Here is a 24,356-nt window from a genome sequence, read left to right as displayed (position 1 = left end):
GAGTGTACTGAGTGAGAAGAGAGTAGGATGGGATGGGATCAGAGAGGCAGGCAGCAGCCTCATCATGTGGGACCCTTGTAGGCCAGGTTAAGGAGCGTGGATCTGACCCTAAGTGCAGTGGGAGCCAAAGAATGTTTAAGCAGAGGAGTAATATAATATAATTGACATTTTTAAAAGATGATGCTGACTACTGTGTGGAGACTGTATTGGACTGGGACGAGCGGATGCACAGAGACCACTGTCTAGGCTGGTCTAGTGGTCCAGCTGGGAACTGATGAGGACCTGGACGAGGGTGGTGGCAGGGAAGATGGAGAGAGTGATTCAAGAAATATTTTTGAGGTAGAATTGACAGATTTGTGAATCATTTGAATGTGGAACCTCTTTGTTTTACTGCCTAGGAAAGTAAGGCACAGAGAGGCCAGGTTAATAAGAGGTCATTTTTGATGGCTGGGCGTGGTGGCTCGTGCCTATAATCCTAGCACTCTGGGAGGCCAAGGTGGGAGGATCGCTCAAGGTCAGGAGTTCGAGACCAGCCTGAGCAAGAGCAAGACCCCATCTCTACTAAAAATAGAAAGAAATTAATAGGCCAACTAAAAATACATAGAAAAAATTAGCTGAGCATGGTGGCACATGCCTGTAGTCCCAGCTACTTGGGAGGCTGAGGCAGAAGGATCGCTTGAGCCCAGGAGTTTGAGGTTGCTGTGAGCGAGGCTGACGCCACGGCACTCTAGCCCGGCAACAGAGTGAGACTATATCTTAAAAAAAAAAAAAAAGGTAATTTTTGTACTGTAATTGAATCCTGATTTCCTAACCACTGGTCTGATCTTCTTTCTCTGCACCTACACTATCTTTCATAATCTTCAGCAGTTCTCACTGCTTTTGTGTCTTCTCCAATATGCAGTCATTCAGCAAATCCAGTGGTGCACCTCCCCAAATATCCTGCCTTGGCTCGCCATGCTCAGTGGGCTATTGTGACTGCTTTCTGGCTGGCCTCCCTGCCTCCTTCCAGCTTTGCAGTGAAGGCCATTTTTTCTGGCTTCTTTGCAACTGTGTCTCTGATAACAGCTTCAGCAACTCCCTACTCATTGAAATGGAAATCTAAACTTTGGGCAGTGATTTCACAGCACTTCCTCAACTAGCTCCACCCAGCCCTTCCTGTTTACTCTTGTCTCCCATTGTAACCTAACCCACACCTTCAATCTTTTGCCTTTTTGTAGCTCAGTAAAGTCACAGCTACCCCTACCTCCTCTGAGTCTTTAGGGCAGCTGTCTTGTGCTTGAAATTCTGTACTTTCTATTCTTTTTTCTTGACTAGCACAGTTAGATAGGTGTCCTGAATCATTTCAGTCATTCATTCATTATTTCAACAAATAAGGATCGAGTATCTCCTTTGGACTTGGCATTGTGCTAGCCACAAGGAATGAAAAAAATCAGTAGGACATGGTCCCTGCCCTTAAGGAGCTTACGGTCTGATGGGAGAGACAGGCCTGTAATCAAATAATCACAATGCATTAAGTATGACAGAGACTATATATACAGAATGCTAGAGGCATACATAGAAAGTAGTAAAAACCCTATTGAGGGAATTGAGAAAGTCTCCACACAGGAAGTGGCATTTGAATTGAGTAGAAGGGTTTGTAAGTGTTTTTCCAATTGAAGAAAGGAGTAAAGGCATTCTTGGAAAAAGGAATCTGTTGTTATGTGAAAATAATAGCTATCACGTGTGGGTTTTTCAGGTACATGTGATAGGGCAGAATGTGCTTGGATTACAGTATGAAGTTCAGGATGGCTGGCACATGGAGAAGGTAGAGAAGCATATTGGAAAATGAGGCTGGAGGGAGAGATTGGGAAAAGATTCTATAAGCAGTAGGGAGCCAGTAGAGATCTTTAAAAGAGGGAGTAACTTGATCAGTTTTGGCACTGTGGCAGCTGCAGTGAAGTTGGTAGGTTATAGGCTCATGGAGGTGATTACAATGGTCCAATGAGAGATGAATGCTTGAACCAAGATGAAGGCAGAGGGAGCAGAGAAGAGGACATCTCTAAAGTGAAACTGACAGGACTCGGAGTCTGGTTAGACATGGTGGAGCAGGAGAAAACAGAACCAGGAGATGACTCTAAGATTTCTGACATGGGATACCATGAACTGGGACAGGGAACAGTAAAGGAGGAAGGAGAAAAGATTTTTAGTTTCTTTTAGGGCAATTTGAGTTTGAGTTACCAATATACAAGTAGAAAAGTCCAGGAAGCAAATGGATGTAAAAATGTGGTACTCAGAAGAAAGTCAGCTTACCACTTAGCATCTAGAAAGTCATCCTTTCTCTAATAGCTATATCTCTTCCTCTGTATTCTGAGTGTTATGCTAATTGTATTCTTGTGTACTCTAAAAATCAGGGGTCCTCCTTAATACCAAGCTTAAGTCCTTGCAGTGGTCTACAAGGCCCTACGTGATCTGCCTCCTATCACTTTTCTAACTTCATCTCCTACTACTCTGTCCTCCACCACACTGCCCTACTTGCTGTTTCTGGAATGTACCAGGCATACCCCCACCTTGATATTTTACATTGGATGTTTCCTCTGCTTAGAATACTTTTCCCAGATGTTGACATAAATAACTTCCTCATTTCCTTCAAGTCTTTGCTCAGTTGATACTTTCTCAGTGAGATTTACCCTGACCCCATATTTAATCCTAACACTGCCCATTCCCCCTTCCCTGGCCACTCCCAACCACCCTTTTGCTATTTTTTTCACCCATAGCACTAATTACCTTCTAATATACTGTGTAATTTACTTATTAGGCTTATTATTTATCAATTTGATCCCTCCTCTAGAATGTAAGATTCTTCAGGGCAGGAGATTTTCTCTCTTATTCACTGATGTATGTTAAGCCCATGGAAGAGTCCTTGGGGCATGATAAGCACTCAGTATATATTTATATTATATTTATCAGCAAATGAATGAAAGTGTAGATTCCCCTATCATTTGCTCTTCTAAAGTTTCTGCTTGCCTAGGCCCTGGACCCTCAGAGCCAAATAGAAATGTAAGAAGGGGAAATGAGATATAAGAATGATAGCTCAATGACATTGGTGAGCTATAGGTTTCTGGTATATTAAAACAGAGACTTTCTTAATTGCCCACTTTCATGGTTTGTATTAGTTTCTTATTGCTACTGTAACAAAGCATCACGTACTTGGTAGTTTAAAACAACACAGATTTATCCTTTTACAGTTCTGGATGTCAGATGTCTAAAATGGGTCCACAAGACTACATTTCTTCTGGAGGCTCTAGGAAATAATCAATATCCTTGCCTTTTACAGATTCTAGAGGCCTCTTATATTCCTTGGCTCATGAATCCTTTTCCATTTTCAAAATGCATCACTCCAGCTCTGCATCCATCACCACATTGCCTTTTTTATTTTTTAAGATAGAATCTCACCCAGTTGCCCAGGGTAGAGTGCAGTGGCATCATCATAGCTCACTGCAACCTCACACTCCTGGGCTCAAGAGATCCTCCTGTCTCAACGTCCCAAGTAGCTACAAGTGAATGCCATGACACCGGCTAATTTTCTTCTATTTTTAGTAGAGACGAGGTCTCCCTCTTGCTCAGGCTGGTCTCGAACTCCTGACTTCAAATGATCCTCACCCCTCGGCCTCCCAAAGTGCTAGGATTATAGGCGTGAGCCACCACGCCCGGCCCACACTGCCTTTTTGATGTGTCTTTCCTGCTTCCCTATGAGGCTCCTTGTGATTACACCGAGCTAACCCATGTAATCCAGGATGATCTCCCTACCTCAAGAATCTTAATAACATCTGCAAAATATTTTTTTTTACCACGTAAAGTAGCATATTCATAAGTTTTGGGAATTAGGATTTAGACATCTTTGGAGAGTCATTATTCTGTCTACCACATGGTCCTTGTAGAATACAGACTTAAGACACAGATTGACAAAAGTTTATTCAAGGGTGTAACCTAGCTCTGAAGCCACCACACACCTGTGGGGCCTATGTAGTTTCAGATGCTCCATTCGAGGCATCCTCAAACTACGGCCCGCAGGCCACATGCGGGTGTTTTTGCCAGTTTGTTTTTTTACTTCAAAATAAGATATGTGCAGTGTGCATAGGAATTTGTTCATCATTTTTTTTAAACTATAGTCCGGCCCTCCAATAGTCTGAGGGACAGTGAACTGGCCCCCTGTTTAAAAAGTTTGAGGACCCGTGCTCTAGAGCAACACTATCCAATAAAACTTTCTATGATTATAAAAATGTTCCATATCTACACTGTCCTATACAGTAGCCACTAGCCACATACGGCTTTCAAGCACTTAAATGTGGCTAGTGAAACTGAAGAACTGGATTTTTTAATTTTAATTAATTTATATTTAAACTTAAAATTAAAGTAACTCCTAGCTACATGTGGCTAGAGGTTACTGTGTTAGATAGCACAGGCCCAAAACTCGGAGGAAGGGAAAGACAGCAAGGAAAATTTCTTTTGTTAGCTTTAGCTTTGGATAAAATCAAAAACAAAAACTGAAAAATCTCCCTGAAATTTTGTGGCACTAGCCTGCAACTGGGTAGGAGCCTGAATATATATTATAGAAATGGTCTAAAAATCCAGAAGCCAAGAATTTTAATTTAGAGGGGACCTAGATCTGTAATGCCAGAGAAAATCAGATAGAAATCTTCATTGAAAAATATACCCATATTCCTAGACCTCATCAAAATCCCACAGAGAGTTCTGATAAGCATTACTTCACAATCAAAAATCACAATTTACACAAGAAAACTAACTACAAGAAAGAAGTCAACAGGGAAAAAAAGACAAAATATAACCAAGCCCACAGAGATTTTAAGTATTGAAATTATCATATACAGAATAAAAAATAGGTATGTTAAATATGTTTAAACAAATGAAAGAGTACAGGCCGGACATGGTGGCCCACACCTGTAATGGGAGGCCGAGGTGGGAGGATTTCTTGAGCTCAGGAGTCCAAGACCAGCTTGAGAAAGAACAAGACCCTGTTTCTACTAAAATTAGAAAAAAATAGCCAGGCATGGTCGCATGTGCCTATAGTCCCAGCTACTTGGAAAGCTGAGGCAGGAAGATCACTGAGCCCAGGAGTTTGAGGTTGCTGTGAGCTAGGCTGATGCCATGGCACTCTACACAGGGCACAGAGTGAGACTCTGTCAAAAAAAAAAAAAAAGAAAGAAAGAAAGAAAGAGAGAGAGAGAGAGAAAGGAAGGAAGAAAAAGGAAAGAGGGAAGGAAGGAAGGAAGGAAGGAAGGAAGGAAGGAAGGAAGGAAGGAAGGAAGGAAGGAAGGAAGGAAGGAAGGAAGGAAGGAAGGAAAGAAATATAGATCAAAGAGCAAGAGACTATCAAAAATGACCTGGTAGATTTGAAAAAGAACTAAATAGAATACCTACAAATGAAAAATAATTGACATTAAAAGCCTCAATGAAAAAAAAGTAAAAAAAAAAACTACACAGGAGCTAGGATGGGTTAAAGAAAAAAATAAAATATAATAATAAAAGAAAAAGCCTCAATGAAGAGTTTATATGTCAGTTGAAAAGAAATTAGTAAACTAAAAGATAGGTCTGAAAAAAATCACATGGAATAAAGCACAGTGGTACAAAGAGATGGAAAAAGATAGGAGTGGTTAAGAGACATGGATGATAGAGCAAAGAGGTCCAACATTTATCTCTTTAGAGTTCTAGAAAGAAATAATAAAAAGGAAGGAGAAACACTCAAATAAATTATGGCTGAAATTTATCCAGAATTTTCAAAACAAATAATCTGCAGATTCAGGAAGCTTAAGAAATTTCAGACAAGATAAATAAAAAAGAAATTAGTGTCTACATACGTCATAGTAGAGGACACCAAAGACAAAATCTTAGAACAAGCTAGCAAGAAAAGGAGATCATCAACAAAAGAACAATTCAGACTGATAGCTAACTTCTCAATAAGCAACAACAGAAGCCAGATTACAATATGATGTTGAAAGTGCTGAGAGAAAATAATTTTCAACCTAGAATTATATATTCTGTGAAACTATCTTCAGAGAATAAAGGCAAAATAAAAGCATTTTAATATTAAAAAATTTAAGGAGTTTACGACTAATACTTCCCCACTAAATAAATTATCCTAAAAGCAAATTCTGAGATACAAGAAAGGACTCTTAGTAGGACAAAAAGTAAAATATGTGAGTAATATTAATAATTTATAAGATAAAACTAAGAAAACTATAGGCCAATATCTCTGATGAACATAGATGCAAAATCCTTAACAAAATGCTAGCAAACCAAATTCAACAACACTTTATTTTTATTATTATTTTTTATTAAAAAGGGATACTCACCACTATACTAATGAGGACAAATTCAACAACACTTTAAAAAGATTATTCATCATGATCAGGTGGGATTCATCCCAGGGATTCAAAGATGGCTCAACATACTCAAGTCAATCAATGTGATACATCATATCAACAAAGGATAAAAACTATATAATCATTTCAACTGAAGCTGAAAAAGCATTTGATAAAAGTTAACATCATTTGATGATAAAAACTCTCAAAAAAACTGGTTACAAAAGGAACTTAACTCAACATGATAAAAGCCATATGTGACATACCCACAGCTAGTATCATACTGAATGGGGAAAAAACGAAAGCCTTTCCTCTAAGATCTGGAATAAGACAAGAATGTCCACTTTCACCACTGTTATCCAACATAGTACTGGAAGTTCTAGCTAGAGCAGTCAGACAAGAGAAAGAAATAAAGGGCATCCAAATTGGAAAGGAAGAAGTCAAATTATCCTTGTTTGCAGATGATACAATCTTCTATTTAGAGAAACCTAAAGACTCCACAAAAAATTTATTAGAACTGATAAACAAATTCAGTAAAGTTTCTAGATACAAAATCAGCATTAAAAAATCACTATCATTTCTATATGCCAACAGTAAACAATCTGAACAGAAACCAAGAAAGTAATCCCATTTACAGTAGCTACAAATAAAATACCTAGCAATAAACTTAACCAAAGAAATGAAAGATCTCTATAATGAAGTTGAAGAGAACACAAAAAAATGGAAAGATACTCCATGCCCATGGATTGGAAGAATCAATATTGCATAAATATCCATACAACCCAAAGCAATCTGCAGATTCAGTGCAATCTCCATCAAAATGCCAATGACATTCTTCACAGAAATAGAAAAAATAATCCTACAATTTATACAGAACCACTAAAGACCCAGAATAGTGAAAGCCATCCTAAGCAAAACAAAACTGAATAATCACATTACCTGACTTCACATTATACTACAGAGCTGTAGTAATCAAAACAGCATGGTTATGGCATAAAAACAGACATGTAGATCAGTGGAACAGCATAGAGAACCCAGAAATAAATCCACACATCTATAGTGAACTTATCTTTGACAAAGGTGCCAAGAACATATATTGAATGACTCAGGCAGTGCAGAGACAATATATATAAACAAAGCATTTGTACCCTGTAATAATCTGAAATACAAAAATAAAAAAAAAAAAAAAGAGCAAGCGAGCACCTTCTCTTGACCAGGGAAGCTCCACCACCAAGAAGTGGTGAAGAAATGGTGAAGCCAAGATGTTCAGCAAACAGGCCAAGGCTAAAACCACCAAAAAGAGGCCACAGCAGGCCACATCCAATGTCTTCGCCATATTTGACCAGTCCCAGATCCAGGAGTTTAAAGAGGCCTTCAACATGATTGACCAGAACCATGACGTCTTCGTTAACAAGAAGGACCTGCATGACATGCTGGCCTCACTGGGGAAGAACCCCACGGACGAATATCTGGAGGGCATGATGAGTGAGGCCTCGGGGGTCCATCAACTTCACCATGTTCCTAACCATGTTCGGGGAGAAGCTGAAAGGCACAGACCTCAAGGATGTGATCCACAACGCCTTCACCTGCTTTGACGAGGAGGCCTCAGGTTTTATCCATGAGGACCACCTATGGGAGCTGCTCACCACCATGAATGACCACTTCACAGACGAGGAAGTCGAGGAGATGTACCACGAGGCACCCATTGATAAGAAAGACAACTTCAACTATGTGGAGTTCACCTGCATCCTCAAACATGGTACCAAGGACAAAGATGACTGGGCCACCCCAGCCCTCCCCCAACGCCCAGAGCCCCATCCGGTCACCCGCTCCCCACACACACTTGTCTGTACCAGCTCCATGCCCACAACCGCACAAGCCCCTCGCAGGGGTGGATCCCAGTGGAGGCAACAGGTATGGGAAGGGGCACATGGCCAACTTGAGGCAAATGTTCCCACTGAGACACTGGAGACCTGAGAGGGAGTCTCTGACTCCTGCAAGGAAAGACCATCTGCGAAGATGGGGCAGAGGGCAGGACCTGGAGGCACCAAGGGAAGGCCATTGAACAGAGCTGAGGCCTCAGCAGCAGCCTGCCCATCCCTGCACTGCCCCCAGCAGGAAGGGACCCTGTGTGGCCCCTAAGAGGAAGAGGCCCTGTGTCCTGGTATCTATCAGACACCACTTCATGTGTATCCACATACAAACACAAGTTCACCAAAGTCCCCTCTCAGAGGACAGGACACCAGACCTCTCCCCTGTACCCTGTCCAGCCACCAGAGCACACCCACCCACCATGGAACTGTGCTCAAGACAACACACACAGAGTGGATGATGTTTGTCCCAGGGGCGGCAGAATCTCCAATAGAAGACTGAGCCTTGGGAAAAAAAACACCACACATTGGTGAAAGGACAGTCTCTTCAATAAATGGTGCTGGGGAATCTGGATATCCACATGCAGAAGAATGAAACTAGAGCCTTATCTCTTGCCATATACAAAAATCAAATCAAATGGATTAGCTTTGTGCAGTGGCAGCATCATAGCCAGTGAGGTTTATCTGAGGCACAATTATTGCTAATTGAAAACTTGTCCCAATACCGAACCATGATGACTTGAAATATAGTCGGCATTGGCAATTTTTGAGTCTCAGCAGAGACTCAATTAAAAAAATGGATTAAAGACTTAAATCTAAGACCTGAAACTACTAAAAGAAAACATTGGGTAAATGCTTCTTCTGAACATTGGTCTGGGCAAGGACTTCTTGAGTAAAACCCCCAAAGCACAAACAACCAAAGTGAAATTGGACAAATGGAATCACATCAAGCTAAAAAGCTTCTGCACAGCAAAGGAAACAATTACCAAAGTAAAGAGACAACCCACAGAGTGGGAGAAAATATTTGCAAACTACCCATCTGACAAGGAATTAATAACTGGAATATATAAGGAGTTTCAACAACTCAATAGGAAAAAATCAAATAATCTGATTTAAAAATGGGCAAAGTTTAGCCAGGTGTGATGGCACACACCTGTAGTCTCAGCTATTCAGGAGGCTGAGGCAGGAGGATCACTTGAGCCCAAGAGTTTGAGGTTAGAGTGAGCTATGATTGTGCCACAGCACTCTAGCCTAGGCAGCAAAGCAAGACTCTGTCTCAAAAAAAAAAAAAATGGACAAAGGATATGAATAGATGTTTCTCAAAAGAAAACATACAAAGGCCAACAAGTATATGAAAAAATGCTCAACATCATTAGTCACCAGAGAAATGCACATTAAAACTACGATGAGATATCATCTCACCCCAGTTAAAATGTCTTTTATCAAAACGACAGGCAATAACAAATGCTGGTGAGGATGTGGAGAACGGGGAAACCTCATACCCTGTTGGTAGGAATGTAAATCAGCACAACCACTGTGGAGAACAGTATGGAGGTTCCTCAAAAAACTAAAAATAGAACTACTGTATGACCCAACAACCCCACTGTTGGGTATATATACAAAGGAGGGGAATTCAGTATATCAAAAAGATACCTGCACTGCCATGTTTATTGCAGCAGTATTTACAATAGTTAAGTTTTGGAATCAAGCTAAATGTCTTTCAATGCTTGAATGGAAGAAGAAATTGTGGTATATATACATAAGGGAATTTTATATAGCCACAAAAAGAATGAAATTTGCAACAACATGAATGGAACTGGAGGACATCATGTAAAGAGAAATAAGCCAAGCGCAAAAAGACAAATCTTGCATGTTCTCACTCATATGTGGGAGCTAAATATTAAAAACAATTGATCTCATAGAGACAGAGAGTATTAATAGAATGATGATTACCAGAGGCTGAGAAGGGTAGTGGAGAAGGGGGGATAAAGTGTGGATGGTTAATGGGTGCAAAAATATAGTTAGTTCAATAGAATGAACAATATTTGATAGCACAACAAAGTGACTGTGATCAACAGTAAGTTAGTGTATACTTTAAAATAACTAAAAGAGTGGAATTGGAATGTTCCTAACACAAAAATATAAGTGCCTGAGATGGATGCCCCAATTACCCTGATTTGATTAATTCACATTGTATGCCTGTATCAAAACATCACATGGGCGCCAGGCGCGGTGGCTCACGCCTGTAATCCTAGCACTCTGGGAGGCTGAGGTGGGCGGATTACTCAAGGTCAGGGGTTCGAAACCAGCCTGAGCAAGAGCGAGACCCCGTCTCTACTATAAATAGAAAGAAATTAATTGGCCAACTAATATATATAGAAAAAATTAGCGGGGCATGGTGGTGCATGCCTGTAGTCCCAGCTACTTGGGAGGCTGAGGCAGGAGGATTGCTTGAGCCCAGGAGTTTGAGGTTGCTGTGAGCTAGGCTGACGCCATGGCACTCACTCTAGCCTGGGCAACAAAGTGAGACTCTGTCTCAAAAAAAAAAAAAAATCACATGTACCCTATAAAGATATACAACTATTATGTACCGATAATAAAAATAAATAAACAATAATTCATAACTTATGGGGTTAAAAGAAGACAAACGAAAAGCACAGAATTTAAAGGCTTCACAATAGCAACTCATGTTGTCTATGATTAGAGTCAAGGCATTCTAAGGTCCCCATATTGTTTGAAAAGAGATTAAATATATTAATTAACTCTAGGCTTTATTAAATTAAGTAAGCATGTTAAAATGTTGAGACATTTTAACTAAAATGTCACTAAAAGAATAGAAAAAAGAATGAGTATCTTCTACAGAGAGGAAATGGAATGGGAAACATAAACTTTAATTAATTCAAAAGAAGTCAATAGGCCGGGCGCTGTGGCTCACGCCTGTAATCCTAGCTCTTGGGAGGCCGAGGCGGGCGGATTGCTCAAGGTCAGGAGTTCAAAACCAGCCTGAGCAAGAGCGAGACCCCGTCTCTACTATAAACAGAAAGAAATTAATTGGCCAACTGATATATATATAAAAAAAATTAGCCGGGCATGGTGGCACATGCCTGTAGTCCCAGCTACTCGGGAGGCTGAGGCAGAAGGATCACTCGAGCCCAGGAGTTTGAGGTTGCTGTGAGCTAGGCTGACGCCATGGCACTCACTCTAGCCTGGACAACAAAGTGAGACTCTGTCTCAAAAAAAAAAAAAAAAAGAAGTCAATAAAGTAGCCAGAAACACAGCACAGCAAAATATGGCAAAAATGGAATATATAGCACAAAATAACACAATATAAGTAAATCCAAATACATAGCTTTTTCTTTAAAATACATGTTTTGGAAATTTTTAAACACTTCTAAATAACCCTTTGGGTAAAAAGGAAATTCCAGTGGAAATTAGAAAATGCTTAGAAATGAGCTTGGACATTGTACCTAACGTGGTGTTTAGAAGATTGTTTATAGCCTTAAATTAATATGTTCAAAAGGCTGAAAATTAAGCATTCAACTTGTTAGATAATATACAATAGAATAAATTCAAAGAAAGCAAAAGGAAGGAACTAGCAGAGACAAGAGCAAAAATTAATAAAATATAAAACAAAGGTAAAGTAGAGAAAATCATAAAAACTAAGAATTAGGCCGGGCGTGGTGGCTCACGCCTGTAATCCTAGCTCTCTGGGAGGCCGAGGCGGGCGGATTGCTGAGGTCAGGAGTTCGAAACCAGCCTGAGCAAGAGCGAGACCCCGTCTCTACTATAAATAGAAAGAAATTAATTGGCCAACTGATATATATATGTATAAAAAAGTTAGCCGGGCATGGTGGCACATGCCTGTAGTCCCAGCTACTTGGGAGGCTGAGGCAGAAGGATTGCTTGAGCCCAGGAGTTTGAGGTTGCTGTGAGCCAGGCTGACACCACGGCACTCACTCTAGCCTGGGCGACAAAGCGAGACTCTGTCTCAAAAAAAAAACAACAAAAAAAACTAAGAATTAGTTACTGTATTTAAAAAGATAAACAAATTGACAAACCTCAGAAAATATTGATTAAGAAAAAAAGAAGTAAGACCCAAAACACATTGTTGGAAAAGGGGGGACAGTCCTACAAATTTAGTAGATTAAAATTTTAGTAAGTAAAAAAGAGAAAAAAAGGCTAGGCGCTGTGGCTCACGCCTGTAATCCTAGCACTCTGGGAGGCCGAGGCGGGTGGATCGCTCCAGGTCAGGAGTTCAAAACCAACCTGAGCAAGAGCAAGACCCCGTCTCTACGATAAATAGAAAGAAATTAATTGGCCAACTAATATATATAGAAAAAATTAGCCGGGCATGGTGGCGCATGCTTGTAGTCCCAGCTACTCGGGAGGCTGAGGCAGGAGGATTACTTGAGCCCAGGAGATTGAGGTTGCTGTGAGCAAGGCTGACGCCACGGCACTCACTCTAGCCTAGACGACAAAGCGAGACTCTGTCTCAAAAAAAAAGAGAGAAAAAAACAGAAAAAAAGACAAAATTTTAGTAAGTAAATACAGTAGTCCCCCTTTATCCTGGAGGATATGTTCCAAAACCCCCAGTGGATGCCTGAAACTGTGGATAATACCAATCTGATAACCGAGATAGCTAATAACTGACTAACAGGAGGGTACCTAATTAGCATGGATACACTGGACAAAAGGATAATTCACAGCCTGGGCAAGGTGAAGTGGAAGGTTGCAGGATGGCTCTGGATTTCATCACAGTACTCAGAATGGCACACAATTTAAATCTTATGAATTGTTTATTTTTGGAATTTTCCATTTAATATTTTCAGGCCATGGTTGACCACAGGTAACTGAAACCATGGAAAGCAAAACCAAGGATAAGGAGGACTACTGTATTTTGAATCACTTCATGTCAATAAATTTTAAAATTAAGACCAAATGGAAAAATTCCTAGAAAAAGTTAACTACCAAAACTGATGTAAGAAGAAGAAAAAGATTAGTTATATAACCATTAAAGAAATTCAGTCAGTAATTAAAAATATTTCCACAAGGAGAATACTAAGTCTAGATAGTTTTCCCAAATAGTTAAGAAGAATTAATTCCAGTATTATAAAAGTTCTTCTAAACAGTAGGGGGAAAAATGGAACATTTCCCAGCTCATTCAATGGAACTAGTATAACCTTAATACCAAAACCACACAAGGGCAGTATTGGGAGAATCCCTGAATTGTTGGATGGACAGCAAGAGGAAAGGACAATGGGTCTGGAGCAGAATGAATAAGAGGAAGAGAAGTAGATGATGAGATCAGAGATTTAACAGCGGCATAGGGCCTTATAGACCATTCTAAGAACTTTGGTTTTTACTCTGACCAAAAAAAAAAAAAAAATGGAAGCCATTAGAGAGTTTTGACCAGACTAGAGACATAAAGTGACTTAAATTTAATGTGATCACTCTGGCTGTCACATTAGAATAGATTTCAGAAGGGCAAGAGTGAAAACAGGGAGACAAGTCAGGGGAGTGTTTTGATAATTCATGTAAAAGATGAAGATGGGTTAGACATCCAGAATGGCAGAGAGAGGATCTCTGAAGACCCACTCCAAAACAACAATATAACTGGTGATAATTATTTTTAAAAAAACAATCATTAAAGTCTCTGGAAATTGTCCTAAGGGCATATAGCAAATGGAGAAACATCCATTCAGGAAAAATGACTAAATTTCAGAAAGAACAATGAGAGTCTGTGGCATTTGAGTCATGACCTACTGTTTTACCACAACTACCCCAACTCTGTTTTACAAAAACTCTACCCCAAACACACTACTCTGGGCAGGTACAGCCAAGATGACAGGTGCTTCTTCTCCCCCCACTTCCCAATCTGGGGTTATGGTTTCACCCAGAGAGGGACAGGCTTTTAGTGTTTCTCATTTCTCACAGCCCTGTGTTACAGAAGCAGTATTCTAAGCAGGCATGGCCAAAAGAACCAGGTTTCTCCTCCTCCATCCAGCTCCCTCTCATAGGGCCGAAGCTCTACCCTAGGCACAACAAACTGAGAATACTGAGGCCCTGATCACCCCCCACCCCAGCTTACTCATAAGGCAGAGGTTCCACACCAGGAGGGGCAATCCAAGAGGACCAGAGACTGCCACCACCCTCCAGTGCCCACTTATAGATGCAGAGTATCACTCGTGAAAAAGTGAATTGCTATCCACAGTTCTGGAGCAGTGACACAGGAGTTCTGCCCAGGGAAGAAAGGTAGGCCATAAGGATGACAAACACCTAGCTCTGCCTGAGGGGACTGACTTTATTTGGAACAGAGAGTGAAGAATTCCATGCCTACTGGTATTCTTAAAGAAATGGGAATTACAGTGAAGAACAATTAAGAGGAGACTGACTGGTAGCTCCATGACACAAGTAAAATAGAAGAGCAGCCAGAAGTAAGAATAGGCCTCCTTGAATCATAGTTGGCTGTGGGCGTTGAGAAGTTGTGCACATGTGCTAGGAGTGTGCCCTCTCAGAGTAGGTCATGGGGCAGACTGGAAAGCATTCCCTGAACTGCACACTGACCCATCAACACAAGCCAAAAGCTTAACTAGTGTGAGGGGCTTAAAAACATAACTTCTAACTAAACACTGGCTGAACAATAAGCTACTCTCACCCAGGAGTGACTCCTAGGAAGCCAGGCTTAAAATTAAAATCGCACTCCTCCCTGGTAGTCGAGAAGACTGTGCTCATGGCCCAGGCTGTACCCTCTCAGGAGCCATCAGAGAGGAAACCTCCAAACTATTAGTCCCTGGTTGAACAAGGAGCAAAAAAATATAAAATCCTGAACTGTGACAGTAGCCTCTAAGCTATAAACACTTAATGATAAAGGGTAAAATTCTAACTGGTTTAGGAGGCTTACATACAACCTTGACAATAAAGGGCTTGTGCTAACCCAGGAGTGACCCCTAAGTAGTTGGGCTAAAAGAAAAAAACAAGGGGGAAAATCTGAGCAGGGACATCAGTGGCTTTACACTGCAGGAAGGATAGACTTCACAGAGTAAGTTCAGTCAAATCTTTAAATAAATGATCTAGCAATTAACAACCACCACTGCCCCTGGGGTGGGGTGGGGGAATCACTAACCAGAGTTCCTATAATATATTATCCAAAATGTTGAAGTTTCAAAAAAATTCCGACACATACAAAAAAAGAAAACCCCAGGAAAGTGTGACTCATATCCAGAGAGGGAATAAAAAAATATGCAATAGAAATTGTCTTCAAAGGAGCCAAGATAGTAGACTTGACACACAAAGATTCATAGCAGTTATTATAAGATGCTCAAAGAACTAAAAGTAACAATGCTTAAATAAGTAAAGGAAGGTGTGATGGCAACATCTCAACACATATAGAATGTCAATAAAGAAATGAAAATTGTAAAAAGAAGAAGAACCAAATAGGTATTCTTTGATTTGAAAATTACAATAACCAAAATGAAAAATTTGCTAGAGGAAGCTCATCAGTAGATTTGAGTTGGCAGAAGAAAGAATCAGTCAACTTAAAGATATATCAGGAGAGCTTATGCAGTCTGAAGAACAGTGGGGATAAAAGAATGAAGAAAAATGAACAACGCCTTAGAGAAAGGTAGGCCACAATTAAGCATATCAACCTATGCATAATGGGAATACTAGAAAGAGGGCATGAAAATGACAGAAAAAATATTCAAAGAGATAATTGCTGAAGACCTCTCAAATTTGAAGAAAAACATTCATCTACATAGCCAATAAGTTCAATTAATTCCAAGTTAGGTAAACATATAAGTCAAATCTAGAGACTTGAAAGCAAGAAAAGACTCATCACGTATAAAGGAATAAGACCGACTATCAGATTCAATGGAGACAAGAGGGCAGTAGGATAATATAAAGTACTGAACGTTTTTTAAAAAATGGCACCAAGGCCGGGCATGGTGGCTCATACCTATAATCCTAGCACTCTGGGAGGCCAAGGTGGGAGGATCATTTGAGCTCTACTGAAAATGAAAGAAATTAGCTGGACAACTAAAAATATATAGAAAAAATTAGCCGGGCATGGTGATGCATGCCTGTAGTCCCAGCTACTCGGGAGGCTGAGGCAGGAGGATCGCTTGAGCCCAGGAGTTTGAGGTTGCTGTGAGCGAGGCTGACGCCACGGCACTCTAGCCCAGGCAACAGAGTGAGACTCTGTCTCAAAAAACAAAAAAAAAAGAAGATATCAAATCAGTAACCTAACCTTCTACCTTAAGGCACTCAAAAATGAAGAACAAACTAAACCCAAAGCAAGCAAAAGAAATAACAAAGATTCGAGGTGGCTCACGCCTGTAATCCTAGCACTCTGGGAGACCGAGGCGGGTGGATTGCTTGAGGTCAGTCAGGAGTTCGAAACCAGCCTGAGCAAGAGCAAGACCCCGTCTCTACTATAAATAGAAAGAAATTAATTGGCCAACTAATATATATAGAAAAAAAATGAGCTGGGCATGGTGGCACATGCCCGTAGTCCCAGCTACTCGGGAGGCTGAGGCAGGATTGCTTGAGCCCAGGAGTTTGAGGTTGCTGTGAGCTAGGCTGATGCCATGGCACTCACTCTAGCCTGGGCAACAAAGCGAGACTCTGTCTCAAAAAAAAAAAAAAAAGATTTGAGCAGAAATAAATAGAGATTAGAAAAAAATGAAACCAAAAGTTGGTTCTTTGGCAAGATCAACAAAATTAACAAACCTTTAGGTAGATTGACTAAGAAAAAAGAGTTGACTCAAATTAATAAAATCAGAAATGGAAATGAAAACATTACTACTGATTTTACAGAAATAAAAAGGATTATGAGAGAATGCTATGAATAATTGTATGCAAACAACTTACACCACCTAGATGAAATGGACAAATCCCTAGAAAGTCAAACAAATGCCAATACTCAAGTCTCAAGGAGAAATAGAAAATCTCAATAGGTCTATAATATAAACAGATTGGATTAGTTATCAAAAAACCTACACCAAAGAAAGGCTCAAGACCAGATGGCTTCACTGGTGAATTCTACCAAATATTTAAAGAAAAATCAAAAGAAATCCTTTCAAATTCTTCCAAAAAATAGAAGAGGAGAGAATACTTTCTAATAATTCTATGAGGCCATTATTACTTAACAGATTTTAAAACTTACTACAAGCCACAGTAACCAATTCAGTGTTATTGTACCATAAAGATAGACATATAGAACAATAGAATAGAGAGTCTAGAAATAAATCCTCATATTTATGGTCAATTGATTTTGAATCAGGGTACCAAGACAATTCAGTGGAGAAAGAATAGTCTTTTTATAAATGGTGCTTAAGTAACTGGCTATCGACATGCAAAAGAATGAAGTTGGACCTATACCTTACATCATATATGAAAATTAACTCAAAATGCGTTGAAGACCTAAGTGTAAATGCTGAAACTATAGAAGTCTTAGAAGAAAACATAGGTGTAAATCTTCATGACCTTGTATTAGACAATGGTTTTAGAAACAACGCCAAAAACACAAGCAACAAAAGAAAAAGTAGATAAATTCGATTTTGTCAAAATTAAAAACTTTTCTACTATAAGTGATATCTTAAGTAAAAAGACAACCCATAGAATGAGAAGAAGTGTTTGCATATCATATATCTGATATGGGACTTGTATCCAGAATACGTAGAGAACTCCTACAACTCTATAATAAAAGAGAAATAACCCAGTTTTAAAATGGACAAAGAATCTGAATAGTCATTTCTCAAAAGATGATATACAAATGGCCAAAAAGGACATGAAAAGATGTTCAACATCCTTAGTCATTAGAGAACTGCAAATCAAAACCACGATAAATGCTTGAGGTCAGGAGTTCAAAACCAGACTGAGCAAGAGCAAGACCCCATCTCTACTATAAATAGAAACAAATTAATTGGCCAACTAATATATATATATAGAAAAAAATTAGCCGGGCATGGTGGAACATGCCTGTAGTCTCAGCTACTCGGAAGGCTGAGGCAGTAGGATTGCTTGAGCCCAGGAGTTTGAGGTTGCTGTGAGCTAGGCTGATGCCACGGCACTCTAGCCTGAGCAACACAGTGAGACTCTGTCTCAAAAAAAAAAAACAAAAACAAAAAAAAAAAAACACAATAGGCCGGGCGCTGTGGCTCACGCCTGTAATCCTAGCTCTTGGGAGGCCGAGGCGGGCGGATTGCTCAAGGTCAGGAGTTCAAAACCAGCCTGAGCAAGAGTGAGACCCCGTCTCTACTATAAATACAAAAAAATTAATTGGCCAACTGATATATATATAAAAAATTAGCCGGGCATGGTGGCGCATGCCTGTAGTCCCAGCTACCCGGGAGGCTGAGGCAGAAGGATCACTCGAGCCCAGGAGTTTGAGGTTGCTGTGAGCTAGGCTGACGCCACGGCACTCACTCTAGCCTGGGCAACAAAGTGAGACTCTGTCTCAAAAAAAAAAAAAAAAAAAAACACAATAAAATACCACTGCACACTCACTAGGATGGCTACAGTCAAAATGACAGATAGTGGTAGTGAAGATGTGAAGGAACAGAATGCTCATACACTGCCAATGGGAACATAAAAGTACAGCTACTTTGGAAAACAGTCTGGCAGTTCCTCAAAAGGTTAAAAATAGAGTTACTTTATGATCCAAAAATTCCATTTCTAAGTATATACCTATTGAAAACATATGTTCATACAAAAACATGTCACAAATGTCCATAGTAGCATTATTTATATTAACTAAAAGTGAAAATAACCCAAATGTCCATCAGCTTATCAATGCATAAATAAAATGTGGTATATCCATACAATAGAAAATTACTTGACAATAAAGAGGAAAGACAGGAAGTAATGACCACATATTTTATGATTCCATTCCATTCATGTGAAATGTCCAGAATGGGCAAATCTATAGAGATCGAAATTAGATTAGTGGTTGCCTAGGGCAACATGCAAAGGGAGGGGGGCAGTGGATAGTGACTGCTAATGAGTACTTGTTTCTTTTAGGGGAAACCAAAATATTCTAAAATTAGATCATTGTGATGGTTGCACAACCCTGTGAATATACTAAAAGACATTGAATTGTACACTGTGAATGGGTGAATTGTATGCTACATAGATTATATCTCAATAAAGCTATTTTTTAAAAGATGATAGTGGCTTGAACTAGGATGCTATCTGTGTAGATTGTGAGAAGTGATAGGAATCTGTATATATTTTGAAGGTAGAGCGAGTAGGATTTTCTGTATATTATATGTGTAGTGAGGTAAGACAAGAACTCAGAGATTTTGTTCTGAGCAGCTGGAATGATGGAGATAGAGAAGATTGTGGGAAGCACAGTTTCAGATGATAAAGAGTTCAGCTTGGACATGTTGAGTTGGAGATGTCAAGTAGGTAGAAGGGGAAAAAAGGAAAGGAAGAGAGAGAGAGAAAGGAAAGAAAGGGAGGAAAGAAAAGAGAAAAAGAAAGAAAAGGAAAGAAAGACAAGAAAAAAGGAAGAGAGGGAGGGAAAAGAAAAGAAAAAAAGGAAAGGAAGGAAGGAAAAGAAAAGGAAAGAAAGGAAGAGAGGAAGGGAAAAGGAAAGAAGCAAGCAAGCATGGATGGATCCTGACAGTGGATTGGACTGTCATTACAAAACTGGGAGTTTATATATGGGTAGACTTTAAAACTATGAGAATGGATGAGATTACCAAGGGAACGTGTATAGTTAGAGATGTCTAGGGACTGATCCCTGAGACCAACATCAAGATGTTGGAGAGGCCAGGCGTGGTGGCTCACGCCTGTAATCTTAGCACTCTGGGAGGCCGAGGTGGGCAGATTGCTCGAGGTCTGGAGTTCAAAACTAGCCTGAGCAAGAGCGAGACCCCCATCTCAACTATAAATAGAAAGAAATTAATTGGCCAACTAATATATAGAGAGAAAATTAGCCGGGCATGGTGGCGCATGCCTGTAGTCCCAGCTACTCGGGAGGCTGAGGCAGGAGGATTGCTTGAGTCCAGGAGATTGAGGTTGCTATGAGCTAGGCTGACGCCACGGCACTCACTCTAGCCTGGGCAACAAAGCGAGACTCTGTCTCAAAGAAAAAAAAAAAGAGAGAGAATATAAAGAGATAAGTCTCATTTCTGTATAACAACAACAAGAATCCAAAAAGCAATCTTAAAAAAGATACTATAAGAATAAAAATATAGGCCGGGTGCGGTGGCTCACACCTGTAATCCTAGCTCTCTGGGAGGTCGAGGTGGGCAGCTTACTCAAGGTCAGGAGTTCAAAAACCAGCCTGAGCAAGAGTGAGACCCCGTCTCTACTATAAATAGAAAGAAATCAATTGGCCAACTAATATATATAGAAAAAATTAGCCAGGTATGGTGGTGCATGCCTGTAGTCCCAGCTACTCGGGAGGCTGAGGCAGGAGGATTGCTTGAGCCCAGGAGTTTGAAGTTGCTGTGAGCTAGGCTGACGCCACGGCACTCACTCTAGCCTGGATGACAAAGCGAGACTCTGTCTCAAAAAAAAAAAAAAAAAAGAATAAAAATATAAGGTGTCTAGGAATAAATCTAACAAAAGATGTGCCAGAGATGCTTTATGGAGAAAATTATAAAACTTTATTGAAATGGAGAACTATGTCCTGTTCACAGGTAGGGAGACTCAATACCATAAGGATATCCATTACAATCAATATATAGTCTGAATCAATCAATATAGTCATTGTAATTCTGATCAAAATTCCACAGAGTTTTTCATGGAATTTGACAAACTGGTTCTAAAATTTATATGGAAATACAAAAAAAAGCACTCTTTAAGAGCAAGAAGATAGAAATAACTTATTCTTATCAGATATTAAGTTTTATCATACAGCTATAATACTTGAACAGTATAATATTGGTACAGGGGTTGGTGGGCTAGTGGAACAGAATAGAAAACCCAAAAATAGACCTATACCTATTTGGAAATTTGATGTATGATAGGTAGCATTGCAGATCAGTGGGGAAAAGAATGAACTCTTTAATAAATCAAGTTGGGAAAGTTGGTTATCACAAAGAAAAAAGTTGATTCCTACCTCACACCAAATACAAGATTTAATTCTGGATATATTATATACTTTTAGAAGAAAATATAATTCAGTGGTTCTCAACTGGTAGTACCACCACCTAGACAACATTTGAAAATGTATAGGGGTGTGTTGGGTTGCTATAGTGACAGTAATAGTGCTAAAGGCATTTTGTACCCAGGGTCCACTGATGTTAGGTGTCCCTAGATGTAAGAGCCAGCCTCACATTACTTGCCCTGCCCCAAATGCTAGTAACTTCACACACACACACACACACATACACACACAAAGAAACACTGATACAAGAAAATTTCTCTTATCTTGGGATAGGGGAGAATTTCTTTAAAGGAACAGAAAAAGCATTGACCATAAAAGAAAAGGTAATAAATTCAATTATGTTAAAATGAAGTGCCTCCGGGCGCTGTGGCTCACGCCTGTAATCCTAGCTCTTGGGAGGCCGAGGCGGGCGGATTGCTCGAGGTCAGGAGTTCAAAACCAGCCTGAGCAAGAGCGAGACCCCGTCTCTACTATCAATAGAAAGAAATTAATTGGCCAACTGATATATATATAAAAAATTAGCCGGGCATGGTGGCTCATGCCTGTAGTCCCAGCTACCCGGGAGGCTGAGGCAGAAGGATCACTCGAGCCCAGGAGTTTGAGGTTGCTGTGAGCTAGGCTGACGCCACGGCACTCACTCTAGCCTGGGCAACAAAGCGAGACTCTGTCTCAAAAAAAAAAAAAAAAAAAAAAAAATGAAGTGCCTCTGTTCACCAAAAACACCATAAAATGAAAAGTAATCCACAAAGTGGGAGAACATCGTTAGCACTCATATAACTGACATTCGGCATCTACTAAGTTCTATATACTAATACATAAAAAAGCAACCCAGAAGGAAAATGGGCAAAAGATATGAACAAGACTTTCACAGAACAGGAAATCTGAATGACCAAAAAATATGAAAGAATGTTCAATCTCCTTGGTAATCAGGGAAAGGTAAATTAAAACCAAAATAAATGACAAAGAGAAAAACCAACAATATGAGATTCCATTTTAATCCATGATTGGAAAAAATAATGTAATTTAAACAATACTAAGTGTTAGTGATGATGTGGAGTGGGTAGTGAGGACTTGTAATCAGAGTGTATATTGAATAACCAACTTTGGAAACAATTTGGCTTTATCTAATAAATTTGAACATGCATATACTTTACAACTCATTGATTCCCCTCCTAAAAATAGACCTTAGAGAAACTTGCACAAGTGTACTATAAAGAAAGTTTATAGCAACATGGTTCAGAATAGCAAAAAACTAGAAACAGGCCAGGTGCGGTGGCTCACGCCTGTAATCCCAGCACTCTGAGAGGCAGAGGCGGGCAGATTGCTCGAGGTCAGGAGTTCGAAACCAGCCTGAGCAAGAGCAAGACCCCATCTCTACTATAAATAGAAAGAAATTAACTGGCCAACTAATATATATAGAAAAAATTAGCCAGGCATGGCATGCCTATAGTCCCGGCTATTTGGGAGGCTGAGGCAGCAGGATTGCTTGAGCCCAGGAGTTTGAGGTTGCTGTGAGCTAGGCTGATGCCACGGCACTCACTCTAGCCTGGGCAACAAAGCAAGACTCTGTCTCAAAAAAAAAAAAAAACTAGAAACAATAGATGTTCATCAACAATCATGTGGATAGTTGTAGTATAAGGATGCAGTGAAATACTATGCAGCAATGAAAATGAATGAACCACTGCTGCCCATCACAACATCAGAGATTCTCAGACACATAATTTTGTGTAAAAACAAATTGTAGACAAATTTAGTATGATACCAATATTTGCAGTTTTCAAAACCAAGCAAAACTAAAAAGTATATTGTTTGGGGTTACTCATATGAGGGAAGACGATAAAGAAATTTAGGGAAGTGATTTTTTTAAAGTTTGTGATAGTGGGTAGCTCTGGGAGATATGCAGGGTCCCCGCTGGCGAGGGGGGAAGCGTGCAAGGAGCGTCAGTGGTACCGGTCGTGTTCTATTGCTGGAGGTTGACAGTAGGGTCACAGGTGCTTATGCTATTATTAGGCTTCATAACTTACATATATATATATATTATTTCATGTGCAGAAATGACATACAAATATGATTTACATATATTAATTTTAAGCATTTTGTATGTATCAATGACATCATGCTTTTAAATGAAGAATGGAGAGGAATTCTCTAAGACTTTCAGACTAGGACCTGCAGAAGAGATAAAGATACTTTTACAATGAGAACATTTTAAATCTGATCTCTCAGCAATTTTCAAGTATACAGTACATTATTGTTAACTGTAATCACCATGCCGTACAGTAGTTCTCCAAAACTTATTCCTGTCGTCTAACTGAAACTTTGTACAATAAGTTCCAGTGGCGCAATCGGTTAGCGCGCGGTACTTATATGAAACTTTGTACACTTTGACCAACATCTCCCCACTCTCCTCCCAGCCCCAAGAGATATAATTATATCTTGATTTACTCATTCTACAATGTATACATGTATTAAAATATCATATTGTGCACCATAAATATATACAATTTTTTGTTGCTTTAAATAATGAATTAAATTTTTAAAAGAACCCTTTAGGCAGCTACATTCCTTCGCAGCAGCAGTGTTGCCTCCGGAGGTACAGTTCTCCCTGGTTTCCCCACCCTGCCCCTTGGAGCCAAGGGGAGGCCGCGGACTGCAGTGTGGCTCTTCCCCAGCGAGGTCAGGAGTACAGGAACAAGCACGCCCTCTCTTATGATCAAGAGTGTGCTCAGTCACTGAGCCTGCCAGCATTGTCATCGGATAGCAGTCGAAATAGCCAGGAGTAAAATTAACAGACTTTGCCATGGTGGCTACATTTGGGAGTAGCCGAAGGTGGGGAGTGAGGGGGTGGGGGACAGAAACCACTGGGCCAGTGGAGAAAGACCCAGTTTCTTTCTAATAGTAGCTTCCACTAGCTCTTGTGACCCTGGGCATGAGCTCCTCCAGGCTCAAATTCCTCCTCAGTCGTCTTCAGGGTTTAGCTAGAACACACTTTAAAGTCGCTTCCAGCCT

The 24,356-nt window shown here is 40.0% G+C and overlaps 1 protein-coding gene, 1 non-coding gene and 1 pseudogene across 3 annotated transcripts in view; all 3 read left to right on the top strand.

Moving 5' to 3' along the window:
• The window catches only part of HDAC8 (histone deacetylase 8), a 230,416-nt gene that overhangs the window by 139,759 nt on the left and 66,301 nt on the right, over positions 1–24,356 (top strand). The gene's annotated exons all lie outside the window — the stretch shown is intronic.
• LOC142865909 (myosin regulatory light polypeptide 9 pseudogene) lies at positions 657–18,896 on the top strand (annotated as a pseudogene).
• Positions 8,875–9,013, top strand: LOC142866005 (U4 spliceosomal RNA). Its single transcript, XR_012916078.1, has one exon. It is a non-coding gene; the product is annotated as a U4 spliceosomal RNA (small nuclear RNA).

The sequence above is a fragment of the Microcebus murinus genome, chromosome X, assembly GCF_040939455.1.
Source record: "Microcebus murinus isolate Inina chromosome X, M.murinus_Inina_mat1.0, whole genome shotgun sequence".
NCBI lineage: Eukaryota > Metazoa > Chordata > Mammalia > Primates > Cheirogaleidae > Microcebus > Microcebus murinus.
Note: the sequence above shows the minus strand (reverse complement) of the source record. Positions and strands in the feature narration are given on the sequence as shown.